The sequence below is a fragment of the Triturus cristatus genome, chromosome 1_2 (assembly GCF_964204655.1).
Source record: "Triturus cristatus chromosome 1_2, aTriCri1.1, whole genome shotgun sequence".
Classification (NCBI taxonomy): Eukaryota; Metazoa; Chordata; class Amphibia; order Caudata; family Salamandridae; genus Triturus; species Triturus cristatus.
Window position 1 is genome coordinate 929,341,828 of NC_140580.1, and position 13,254 is coordinate 929,355,081.

Sequence of the window (13,254 nt, forward strand, 5' to 3'; positions counted from 1 at the left end):
CGTTTAGTGACAAAGGGTGTATTGTGCTGGAACAGCTGTGTTATTACCCTGCAGTTCGCCAATAAAAAGGAAGAAATCACACTGCGTGTGGCGCTTTCAAATCTGACGAAACCTTGTTCATGTGAAACGTGCAAGGCACAACCAGTGAAAGAAGTACTCATAGTGAACACAAACAAAGGACATTATCGCATCATGTTATTGGCAGACATATTGGAGTGGTGGATGCCTGAAGTGTGATATACATTACACCATTCTGTACATGCATGAGTAACTCCCTCGTAAAGTTATATATGTAACCAGCTGGCTGAGCAGTATGTTAAAATATCTGGGTTCTCAGTGTGGCACCTAACGCATGTGAAACATATGTAATACAAAATGCAATCATCATCAGTAATGTTTAATACAAAGCAAATAAGTGCCACAGTGTCATTGAGAATTGCCGAGACAAGCCCCAGGGCTAGAATGCCGCGTAATTTCCCCCGCATGGTGTGAATGGGCAATGTTGAAGACATGCCAGCTTTATTGTTCGTCCCGAACGTGAACAAGCTGGATGAGAGAACGGGCAGGGTGTCAGGGAGTCAGAAACAGTTAAACTAACAATAGCGGGCAAGTGCCCAAGGCAGACACGGATGTCGCCACATAGTGCAAAGGAGTCTACAAGTAGGCAACTGTCTCACCAGAGAGCAGACAGCCAATACAAAATAGACCTGGTTAGTATCAAGGGGAATCGCCATCCCCTTGTCGTGATCCACCGGAATAAATATTGGCTAGTGTCCATAAGCCAGTGATGCTCACAGAGGGGTGTCACTGTAGTGTGAATACATCGCAGCAAATGCATGAAGTTACTCTAACTAGAGTATGCCCCACATTTGATCCCTTGTCTCAAGCCTGGACAGGTACCACACCTTCCAAAAGTCTTTAAGAATCAGCCAATAAAATCATAGTGAAAGATTGTGCTCACGGGGAAAAGGGTAGGAGGCCCGTGCAGGAGAGTACAGGTGAGAGGGCCCCTTCCTTTCCTCCTGTAAAACAAACAGAGAAAACAAAAAATTAAAATGCTGCCCATGTCAGTCAGAAGATTGAACTGAACAGTGAACAAATCAATGTATCACATGTAGTTAACTATTGTGTGACGAGGAGTATGAGATGACTAGCAAAAGCGGCAAAAGAGGTAAAAGTGACAGGCCCCCATGTGTGTTGACAAGGCTGTAATCCACCTAACTACCTGCAGATGACCCCTATTTATCTTCCAGGTGCACTGCTAGCTCCTCTTCCTGATTGAGCCCACTCGGACACTTGGCTTGAAAGTCAATGATGCATTTCAACTGTTGTTGTCTCAGTATAAGCACCCTGTCACCTCCCCTGGGGTTGCGGTCAATCTGTTCCAGGATAAAGAAATTCATATCAGAAGTGTTGGAGAAGTGTTTCTCTCGGAAATGTCGTGCTACTGGGTATTTGGGGTGACAAATGCAAAAACAACAGTTGATGGACAGAATGCAGAACAATGTCATACATTCAACCCAGTACAGAGATCTGGGCCTAAATCCATCGTTTTTTTGCTCACCATGCCCTTCCAGTTTGAACCCAGCCATATGCAAATCAGTCTTGATCCTGTACCTCATGGGACCAGTCCAGCCCGAACTGCCAAGCCAGGTCCTCCCTGGACTGAAAACAAGCATCCTAGGACCGGTTTCGGGGTTTCACCCCTCTTCAGCCAGGATAGCTTGATTCCAGTGGCATGGAGAGCACAGGACCCACGTCTGGGCATACCCTTCCCACTCGGGGTGACAAATGCAAAAACAACAGTTGATGGACAGAATGAAGAACAATGTCATACATTCAATCCAGTACAGAGATCTGGGCCTAAATACATCGTTTTTTTGCTCACCATGCTGTTCCAGTTTGAACCCAGCCAAATGCAAATCAGTCTTGATCCTGTACCTCATGGGACCAGTCCAGCCCGAACTGCCAAGCCAGGTCTTCCCTGGACAGGAAACAAGCATCCTAGGACCGGTTTCGGTATTTGGGGTCATTGTTAGTGATGGCCCTGCTGTGTTCAAGGATGCGTTTCCTGGCCATGAGGCTGGTGCTGCCAATATACCACAGCTTACACGTGCATTCAATGCAATAGACTACAAAGGAAGAGCTGCATGTGAGGAATTGGGTTATCTCCTTGCGAACACCATTGTACTCAACCTGCTTGCGAAACCTGCTTTCCTACAACCCTTACAGCGGCCGCAAGGAAAAAACCCTTTGAGACCGTGTTCATGCCGTCGAGGATAGATGGTTATGTCACTCCTCACTAGCATATCCCTGACATTCCTACCTCTTCTGTACGCTATACTGGGTCTATCAGGAATGGTCTTCCCTATGATGTTGTCAGATTTGAGAATGGCCCAGTTTTTACATAGAATATCTTTGATATCCTTGGAGTCGGTAATAGATGTCATGATCACTCTGGTGTTACTCTCCTCAGTGTCTGTCAGGGTAGTGGGTTCCTCAGAGATGGTCTGTGCCCTGTCTACATTGTCGGCCCTTTGTTTGGCTTGTGTAAGTACCCAGTAGCCTCTCTGCTGGAAGCGGTCAGTGATGTTGTTGCTTTCGTGCTGGTATCCTTCCTCAGTGTTACAGTTCCTTTTCGCCGTCAGCAGTTCTCCATACGGGATGCTCAATTTGAGAGACTCAGGATGGCTGCTGAGGGCATGAAGGACGCTATTGCCTGCCGTGGCTTTCCTGTACAGTGTGGTGTGTACCCGGTTGTCTTTGGTGGTAAGGCAGACATCAAGATATTCTGCCTTGTTCCTGCAGACATTGCCACTGAGTACAATGTTGCACTCATTGACATTGAGTTTCTTGATTAACTCGTGCGCCCCTTTCTCTGGCCCTCTCCAAACGATAAACAGGTCGTCAATGTAGCGTAGCCACACTGACACGTGTTTCAGGTCATTTTGGAGAGCAGGATTGGTGAAGATGCCCTCCTCCCAGTGCCCCATGAACAGGTTGGCAAAACTGGGAGCAAAGCAAGATCCCATCGCAGTACCAGTCGTTTGTCTGAACAGGATGCCGTTGAACATGAAGATGTTGTTAGACAGAATTCTGTCATGTCCAACAGCATCTGACTATGTTCCCGGAATCTCACTGGTCTGCTGTTGAGGAAATGCCTACATGCCTCTAGTCCCTGTTGGTGGTCAATAATGGTGTAGAGGCTGAGTACATCAAGCGTGATGAACCAACAGTCCTCATCCCACTGTAAATCTTTGATTTGTACAGAAAGTCCTTGGTGTCCCTAAGATAGCTGGGGAGTCTGATGACATGATCTCTCAGAAAGTGGTCCACGTACTTGCAGACATGTTCAGCTACACTGCCCCTAGATGACACTATGGGACGCCAGGGAGGTTAAACTGGGTCCTTGTGTACCTCCGGTAGAAGGTACAATACCGGGAGTATAGGGTGATCTTTCTTGAGGTAGCTGTACTCCTCCCATTCCAGCAAACCCTTGTTCTTCCATGTGGTGAGATTATCCCAAATGGTCGTGATGCTCTTGTTATACACGTCAAAACCAATGGGAATGTAGAGTTTAATATCGTCAAGCTGTCTGGAAGCTCCCTCCAGATAGAGTTCTCGGTCCAGGATGACAACATTGCCACCCTTGTCTGCAGTGCGAATGACAATGTTGTCTTCTTCTGTGAGGCTCTTGAGAGCAGCCCTCTGGTTGTGTGTGAGATTCATCCCTCTTATGTTGTGTGCTCCCTTGCGCCTGTGTCTGAGGTTGTTAAATGCGTTGCTCACACAGTCGTGGAAGGTATCAATGTTATCATGGGGGAGAATGGGTAAAAAGAATGATTTGGGTCTGAAACCTGACGATGCAGAGGCATCGGTGGATATCTATAACTCATCAAGTAACTGAGTGGGGTTGGTATCCTGTTCTGGGATCAACTCAGTGTCACCCAACTCAATCATGGTAATGAGTGTGTCTATGTCCCCTATATTAAACTCAGTGCTGTCGCTGATGGGAAGAGTGCTAGTGACTTTGCGGACATAGGGTCCCCTAAGTTTATGCCACTTTTTAAGCTTAAACTTCCTAGTGTATTTGAACAGGTCAATCCTAATCTCCACATAATTAAAGGGGTAAGATAGACAGAAAGAAAGTCTCAAACAAAGTGTACAATTTTCTAAGTCACTCAATGGTCTTTTCGAGAGATTGGTAATAGTTTTGTTCACCATTGTCATATCCATTAATAGACTTTTTTTGCTTCCCATGACGCCACGTCCTCTGCCTCTTCTCCCACCGTTGTCTGAGTCTTGTTCTCCGGTTCCTACGTTTCCTCGTCCCCTGCCCCGTCCACGTCCTCTCTGGCCTCTTGTCCTTGGCATTGGGGTTTCCCGCGTGGTTTGTTTGCCTCGTCGCAGGGTCCGATATTCATCTAAAAAAGTAAGTGGACGAATGCTATGTTCCTCTCCTGGGATGTTTTCCACTGATTTGTCCGATTCGCTTTCACTAGCTGTGGAGACCTCTGTTGTCCCTGATGCTGCTGCCTTATTGGTGGTACTGGTGTCTTAAAGACTTTTGGATGGTGGGGTACCTGTCCAGGCTTGAGACAAGGGATCGAATATGGGGCATACTCTAGTTAGAGTAACTTCATGCATTTGCTGCGATGTATTTACACTACAGTGACACCCCTCTGTGAGCATCACTGGCTTATGGGCACTTGCCAATATTTATTCCGGTGGATCGCGGCAAGGGGATGGTGATTCCCCTTGACACTAACCAGGTCTATTTTGCATTGGCTGTCTGCTCTCTGGTGAGACAGTTGTCTACTGGCAGACTCCTTCGCACTATGTGGCGACGTCCGTGTCTGCCTTGGGCACTAGCCCACTATTGTTAGTTTAACTGTTTCAGACTCCCTGCCCGTTCACACCATTCAGGGGAAGTTACGTGGCATTCTAACCCTGGGGTTGTCTCGGCAATTCTCAATGACACTGTGACACTTATTTGCTTTGTATTACACATTACTGATGATGATTGCATTTTGTATTACATATGTTTCACATGTGTCAGGTGCCACACTGAGAATCCAGATATTTTAGTACACTGCTCAGCCAGCTGGTTACATATATATCTTTACGAGGGAGTTACTCATGCATGTACAGAATGGTGTAACGTATATCACACTTCAGGCATCCACCACTCCAATATGTCTGCCGATAACATGATGTGATAATGTCCTTTGTTTGTGTTCACTATGAGTACTTCTTTCACTGGTTGTGCCTTGCACGTTTCACGTGAACAAGGTTTCGTTAGAAATTGAAACGCGTTGAGGAATAAACACATAGGGGCCGATTCCGATCCTGGAAAAACCGGGTACGAATCGTCGGACGGAGCGTTTTCTCCGTCCGACTCGTACCCGGGAAAAATACCTTACAAACATGCAAGTACGATTCGTACGGAAACACCATTTCCGTACGAATCGTAAAAAACACAGACCGGCTAAAATATAGCCACAATTCCGATCCGGGACACTGAGAAAAATCCTAATTTTAAGACTTTCGGTATTCACAGAAGGCATTTAGGAGTCCTAAAGTTAGGACTCCTAACTTCTGTGAATACCGAAGTGAGTAAGTGTCTTCTGTGAATACCAAAATGAGTAAGTGCCTTCTGTGAATACGAAAATGGTAGTAAGTTTAGGATTTTGTCTTAAGTTAGTTCTGTGAATCGGGCCCCAAGCCATTGGACGTCTCTCCACTATACACCACTCAACTGTATGATATTACACTCTAGCCCACTCCAGTTTACACCACTTCACTGTACGCTATTCCGCTATGAGCTGTTACACTCCACTATTCCACTGTATGCTGCACCACTATACGCTACTCCACTCTAAACCACTTCAGTGTACACCACTCCACTCTACACCACTCTACTCTATGCTAGTCCATTGGACGCCACTCCATGCTCCGCCACTCTACTGTACGCTATTCCACTCTACTCCACTCCATTCTATGCCACTTCAGTCTATGCTATTCCACAGTATGCTATTCCACTGTACGCTATTACACTTTATGCTGTTCTACTTTACTCCACTCCAGTCTATGCCACTCTATTGTATGCAAAGCACTGAACACTACTCCACTGTAAGTTATTCCTCTCTATGCCATTAAAATGTACATAACTACATTCTATGCTCTTCCAGTATATGTCACTCCACTCTAAAACACTCAATTTTATGCTATTCCACTGTATGCCACTCCACTGTACACAACTCCACTCTACGGCACTCGAGTGTTAGGTACTCCACTCTACGCCACTTCATTCTACTCTATTACATTGTATGCCACTACAATTTATTTTGAAATCTGTTTATTGAGTTTGCAACCATAATCATACAATACATCTCATATTGGCAGAGAGCATAGTTACATCTATTGCATGGTAAAGGCTCATGACACATCACATATAATCCTAACATTCTGTACCGAATGGGTGGCATGTAGCATTGCCCAAGGCAAGAGCCTGTGAGGCTGTAAGTAAAACTATCACCGCGCGCGGTTTATTGTATGCCACTCCAATCTATGCCACTGTGTTGTGTTCCACTCTACCCCACTCCACTGTACACCACTCTAGTACTCCACTCCACCGTACGCTACTCCACTATATGATATTACATTCTATTCCCCTCCACTCTACGATATTTCACTGTACACAACTCCACTCTATACCAGTCCACTATTTGCAACTACACTGTGCGCAACCCCACTCTAAGCCAATTCAGTGAACACCATTCCACTGTATGCCACTCCACTATGCGCTACTCAGATATATGCTATTCCACTCTACGCCATTCCACTGTAAGCCACTCCACTCTATGCTATTCCACTGTACACCACTCCACTATACAGTACTCTACTCTATGCCACTCCAGTGTATGCCTGTCCACTCTATGCCACTCCATTCTACACTATTCCACTGTACCACACTCCTCTGATTGCCACTCCACTGTTTGCTATTACACTCTACCTCACTCCAGTGTATGCCACTCCAGTTCACACCACTTCACTGTACACCACTGCACTGTACGCTACTCCACTATATGCTGTTCCACTGTCTATCACTCCACTGTACGCCACTCCAGTCTTCACTATTCTACTGTTAGCCACTCCTTTCTAGGCCTTTCCAGTGTATGCCACTCTACTCTACGCCACTCCATTCTATTCTAGTCCATTGGACGACACTTCACTCTACGCCACTCCACTGTAAACTATACCACTCTACAGTATTCCACTCTTTGCTATTCTACTCTATGCCACTTCCCTGTACTCCACTCTACACTATTCCACTGTACACCACTCCATTCTATGCTACTACGCTGTAAGTAACTTCAACATTCATATTCCATTCTACCAGACTCCACTATCTGCCACTCCATTCTACTTTATTCCATTGAATGTCTCTCCACTGTACATCACTCCACTGTATGCTATTACACTCTATCCCACTCCAGTGTATGCCACTCCAGTCTGTACCACTTCCCTGTACGCCGTTGCAAGTACGCTATTCCACTATTTTTTTAAATAAACTTTATGGGGTTTTCAAAAGGAGCATATAAGTCTTGTAGTTTTGATAAATAGGTAAACACATATTGTCCAATCATGCAGTGTGTAATAAGTGCATAAACAAGGTAAAGCGGCTTGCGTTATGTGCTACTATTTACTCATTATGCAAAACGTTTCTCTGAACATTTTCCCTCCATTCCCTCCTTCCCCTTTGCTGGCAGGTATTAACTCACAATGCTGACATCTGAGAGGACATTTACGACATGGATAACGCAAATTCCACAAGTGTCTACATACAAATGAATTACAGTATATTATCATATAGTGGAATGACCAGGGTGCAACAGAATATGTGAAGAATTGTGTTCAACGTTAGGGTCACACTAAGCTGGTGATAGAGAGTTAGCAGCAATCATTCTACGGACCCCCTGAGACTAATATAAGCTAGGATTTATGCAAGTGGTGTTTGTGTACCTAAGGTATCCAGAGTTTAAAAGGTCTCTAGGAGGGCTTTACACTCCTTTGCGATCAGCACTTTCTTTAAGCCCCTATACTCTTTTCTGCAAAGTGCGTCTCCCTCTGCCCTGCCCCGCCCCACTGCACTACGCTCTCCTTCCATGTTGTTTTATCCGGAGGGGCTGAGTATTTCCGTGGTTTAGTTATTAAGAGTTTCACTAGAAGAAGTGCTAAATCAATACATTTTGTATGGGCCCTGTCCTGTATGGGTCGGGGTTAGAGTCCCAGCAGGCACCCCTCTGCTAGTCTCCAATTGTTCCCACCAATGCTTCTTGTAGTGCTGATCCTACTTGCAACCAGTAAAAAGTGAGCGCAGGGCATGCCCATCTCACATGCAGGAGGTCTGCATCTTGCTCCGTGCATCTTGGACAATGTTGCAGGCACTGTCGGGAACATTGCATGCAATTGGTGCAGTGTGAAATAGGCCTTTGCAGTATCATAAACTGTATGAATTTGAACCTAGAGTTGCGGGAGACTTTCTTTGGGAATTCAAGTAGGGCCTTCCATTCTCTGTCTTGTAGATCCCTCCCAAGGTCTCGCCCCCACCTCTCCTGCAATTATGTTAGTGGTGCGACCACGTGTGTGTGTATAGGTCATGGCAAATTCATGGTGGTGGGCTCAGTGCCGTCTGGGGTCCAGTGTAACTTAATGAAAGGTATTATGTTTGCGTAAGTAAGAAACAGTGGGCCCGATTCACAGAACTAACTTAAGACAAAATCCTAAACTTACTACCATTTTGGTATTCACAGAAGGCACTTACTCATTTTGGTATTCACAGAAGGCACTTACTCATTTCGATATTCACAGAAGTTAGGAGTCCTAACTTTAGGACTCCTAAATGCCTTCTGTGAATACCGAAAGCCTTAAAATTAGGATTTTTCTCAGTTTAGTAGTAGTAAAGTTAGGACTCCTAACTTTAGGACTCCTAAATGCTTTCTGTGAATACCGATATCCTTAAAATTAGGATTTTTCTCAGTTTAGGAGTAGTAAAGTTACGACTCCTAACTTTAGGACTCCTAAACTGAGAAACATCCTAACTTTAAGACTTTTGGTATTCACAGAAGGCATTTAGGAGTCCTAAAGTTAGGACTCCTAACTTCTGTGAATACCGAAATGAGTAAGTGCCTTCTGTGAATACCAAAATGAGTAAGTGCCTTCTGTGAATACCAAAATGGTAGTAAGTTTAGGATTTTGTCTTAAGTTAGTTCTGTGTGAATCGGGCCCAGTGAGTCTGGCAGACCCCGTTCGTGTATAAAGTCAGCATGATTCAGCAGCATACCATCCCCAAACAGTTCCCCAATCGTTGTCACATCTGCCTGTTCCCAAGTGCGCAGTCTGTACTGTGTCGGCGTTTGTGTTGGAGTAGATAGTTCCAACAGGGGTATATTAGGAGCTCAAGGAACAGTCTGGGTGGCATATTTCAGAGCCCGTTTCCACTATTCAAGGGCGATTTTCAGTAGTAGGGGCACCCTAGCAGGCCCGTGCGTGCTCGCACCATCCATATAACAGTTTAATCCAGCGAAGATAAGTCAGAGGTATATCATATTTACACAAGGCAGTCAATATATAGTCCCAGCTTAGGGAATCAAACGCTTGACATAGATTGAGCGAGATACAGCCCGCCACTTATAGCTCATCAGGGGTTGCATCAATGTTGTGGTAAAGTCTACGTATATATGGGGAGATGCTTCGGCCGGGTACAAACCCACATTGGTCCATATGTATCAGTTGTGGAAGTAGCTGAAGGGCCAGTACTTTGCTCAGTATTTTGTATTCATTATTTAATAAGGATAAGGGTTTATACACTGTGATATCAGTGTAGTCCCAACTCTGTTTCAGCATGTGGTCACCAGGGCTTGTACAGTGGTGGGGGGCAAGGCACCTTTGTGCAGCACTTCCTGATGTAGTTGCTCTAAATGGGGGAATGGAGTGATTCAGGATGACGGGAGTCAATAGAGCCTGTTGGGCTGGACTGGGCCATTGAGCACTGCACTTATAAGTTTGTGCTAAGTTTTTTTAGGGCGATCCACAGTTTATTACCTATGAGCGATGATTTTAATTATGTGACCATCAGCACAGACATTTAAAACGATCAGATATTTTAGGATTTATATATATATATATATATATATATATATATATATATACATATACAAGCCTACTGCCATTTAACTTGGCTTTGCTTTAATTGCTTGACGGAACAGGCTGGCTATTTACTCCCTCCTTGAAGTTTTCAAACTTTTGTATAAGTTGCCGCTGGGATATACCACTATCCCTCCTGGATCATTATACTCCTGAGTTAACCATCTGGTGGATTCCATATGATTGTTGTACTTTCAGTTGGATCTACTACATGAATTGATGTTTTACTGAATTGTTTTGGACGCTCTTAAATTCATTGTCCTGTCCTGATGATGACCATTCAGTTATATTATGGTCGAAACGCCGTCGACGCATATATGTGGCCGAAATTGAAGAGGACGCATTTTCTGCTTTTATGTTGCTTGTGTTTTGTCCTCAACTTCCTATTTTCTATAAATCTTTTCCTCAGCCACTTGTTTGACTACACACTGTATTGTTTATTTTGGTGTTTGTGTACCGTGTTGAGCGCCATTGTCCTATATGTTTTAGGATTTAACTATTTATCGTTGTTAATAAATTTGCTATGAATTGTATTTACTTATACATGGGTTCTTTATATTCTTTATACTCTTTACATTTAAATGTCTTTGCTTTCTCTTATGTTTGTGATTTTTTTCTTTGATGTATGTATTGTGCTAACTTGAACCTTTGTTAGGATTATACTACTAAATGGGGGACCAGCTGGGCAGCGAATGTGGCGTAGAATTCTATTGGTAGGCCATCAAGGCCCGGGGTCTTATCACGAGGTAGTTCCCTGATGGCCTCTTTTATTTCCGTGGAGGTGATTGGCGTGGCCAGGGTCTTCCTATCAGCAGCTGTGACCCCTGGGAGCAATAAGCTGTTGAGGAAGTCCTCTGCTTCTTGAGATATCATTGCAGGTGAAGCCCCATACAGCGACTCTTAATAGTCACGAAATGCAGTGTTGATCTCTAACTGTGTAGTGACGTGGGCATGTGCTAGAACATTAATTTCTAGTATGGGGGTCGATGACAGGGTGGGTTGCAACATCTGGGCAAGTAAAGTGCCCAATTTATCAGCCTCCGTGTGTATTTTCTGAATGTACGCTTGGTGATCCACAATGCGCAGACGCTCCAGGAGCTCTGCATAATTGATGCGTGCATCCTGGAATTTTCCGGCATGTTGTGTATCTAGCACTGTTGCCCGTTCCAGTTCACCCAAGGTCGCTTCTACTGTCTTCAGTTCATTAGGAACTATTTTCTGTACCCCCACCACAGCACTTATCGACGTGCTCCTGATGACAACCTTAAATGCTTCCCACTCAGTTATTCGGAACCAGGTTGTGTTGGTGTTTTCACACAAATAATTGTTGCTGGTGGTGGACAAGGTGTCTCAGAATACCCCATCCTCCAACAAGTGGGGACTAAGCCTCCAAGTAGGGACTGGTATAGGGATTTGACCCCAAGACAAAGCTAGTTCTAGGGGGTTATGGTCCGAATCGTTTTCCTAAGATACGTGGTGTGTGTTATTTGGGATAAGAGGGTGGCGGTACAGAAGATATGGCCTAGTCATGTATGTAGTCCGTACAGTGCGGAGTAGTAGGAATATTCGCACTTACCAATATTTTGACAGCACCAGGCATCTACTAAAGTCCACACTTGGACCCATGTGCGAAGTGCCTTGGCCTGTCTAATAGAAGCTGTGCCCGGTAAAGGACTGTGTGAGCGGTCCAAGTCTATGTCTAGCGCTGCATTTAATTCCCCTCCGGGCACCCATGAGTACATAGTCCAATCTGCGAGTGCTTTGGTAAGCTGTGCATAGAATTTATCCTGCTCCGTGTTTGGGGGATATATGCTTAGGGTGACCAACCGTCCGTAAATTTCGCAGACCGTCCGTCATTTTGGGTTGATGTCCGTTGTCCGTAATCATTCCTTTTACGGACGCCTTTGGTCTGTAATTTTGGACATTAATTACAGCGTTCCCTGCGAGAAGTCCCAAGAGATTAAAAGTTCTCAGGGGCCAGCTCGCACTTCTCTGTGTTGAACTCCAGAGGCTGCAGCAGCCCCTCCCTGAGCTCTCACAGACTGTGCCGATTATCTCTTTTCGAATGACAATGCGCCTGCCGTCTGCTTTAAGCATATCACGTGCCAGTGAGATCATAATTAGTGATTACAGAGGAGCTTTCCCCAAACAGAGTACAGTGGGGAACTTGCCCCCTTGTGTATTTTGTCAATGTTGTACACACAGTGAACAGGCCAGGAGCAGTGACGGGACAGAAGAGGCAACAGGAAAGGAGAGGTGATGGGGCAGGAGAGGTGCCCGGGCAGGAGAAGTGACGGGGCAAGAGAAGGGACAGGGCAGGAGAGGTGACGGGGCAGGAGCAGTGATGGGACAGGAGAGGCGACAGGAAAGGAGAGGTGATGGGGCAGGAGAGGTGATGGGACAGGAGAAGTGATCGGGCATGAGCAGGAGTGCTGACCGGACAGGAGCAGTGAACGGGCAGGAGCAGTGAACGGGCAGGAAAAGTGACGGGGCAGGAAAAGTGACGGGGCAGGAAAAGTGATGGAGCAGGAAAAGTGATGGAGCAGGAAAAGTGACGGAGCAGTGATGGGACAGGAGAGGCAACAGGAAAGGAGAGGTGACTGGGCAGGAGAGGTGACTGGGCAGGAGAAGTGACGGGCAGGAGAAGTGACGGGCAGGAGAAGTGACGGGCAGGAGAAGTGACGGGCAGGAAAAGTGACGGGCAGGAGAAGTGACGGGCAGGAAAAGTGACGGGCAGGAAAAGTGACGGGCAGGAAAAGTGACTGGGCAGGAGAGGTGACGGGGCAGAAGAGGTGACGGGGCAGAAGTGATGAAGCAGGAGCAGTGACGAAGCAGGAGAAGTGACGGGGCAGGAGCGGTGATTAGGCATGTGCAGAAGAATAACCGGGCAGAAGCAGTGAAAGGACAGGAGCAGTGAACGGGGCGTGAGCAGTGAACGGGGCAGGAGAAGTGAAGGTGGCAGGAGAAGTGACGGGCAGGAGAAGTGACGGGGCAGGAGAAGTGACGGGGCAGGAGAAGTGACGGGGCAGGAGAAGTGACGGGGCA

At 45.9% G+C, this 13,254-nt stretch overlaps 1 long non-coding RNA gene across 2 annotated transcripts in view; it reads right to left on the minus strand.

The window, feature by feature from the left end:
- Positions 1–933: 933 nt before the first annotated feature.
- The window catches only part of LOC146868351 (uncharacterized), a 234,327-nt gene continuing 222,006 nt past the window's right edge, over positions 934–13,254 (minus strand). For both annotated transcript variants that reach the window (XR_014966203.1, XR_014966204.1), the window contains exon 3: positions 934–1,022. This is a non-coding gene — a long non-coding RNA (uncharacterized LOC146868351). The remainder of the gene's footprint in view (positions 1,023–13,254) is intronic.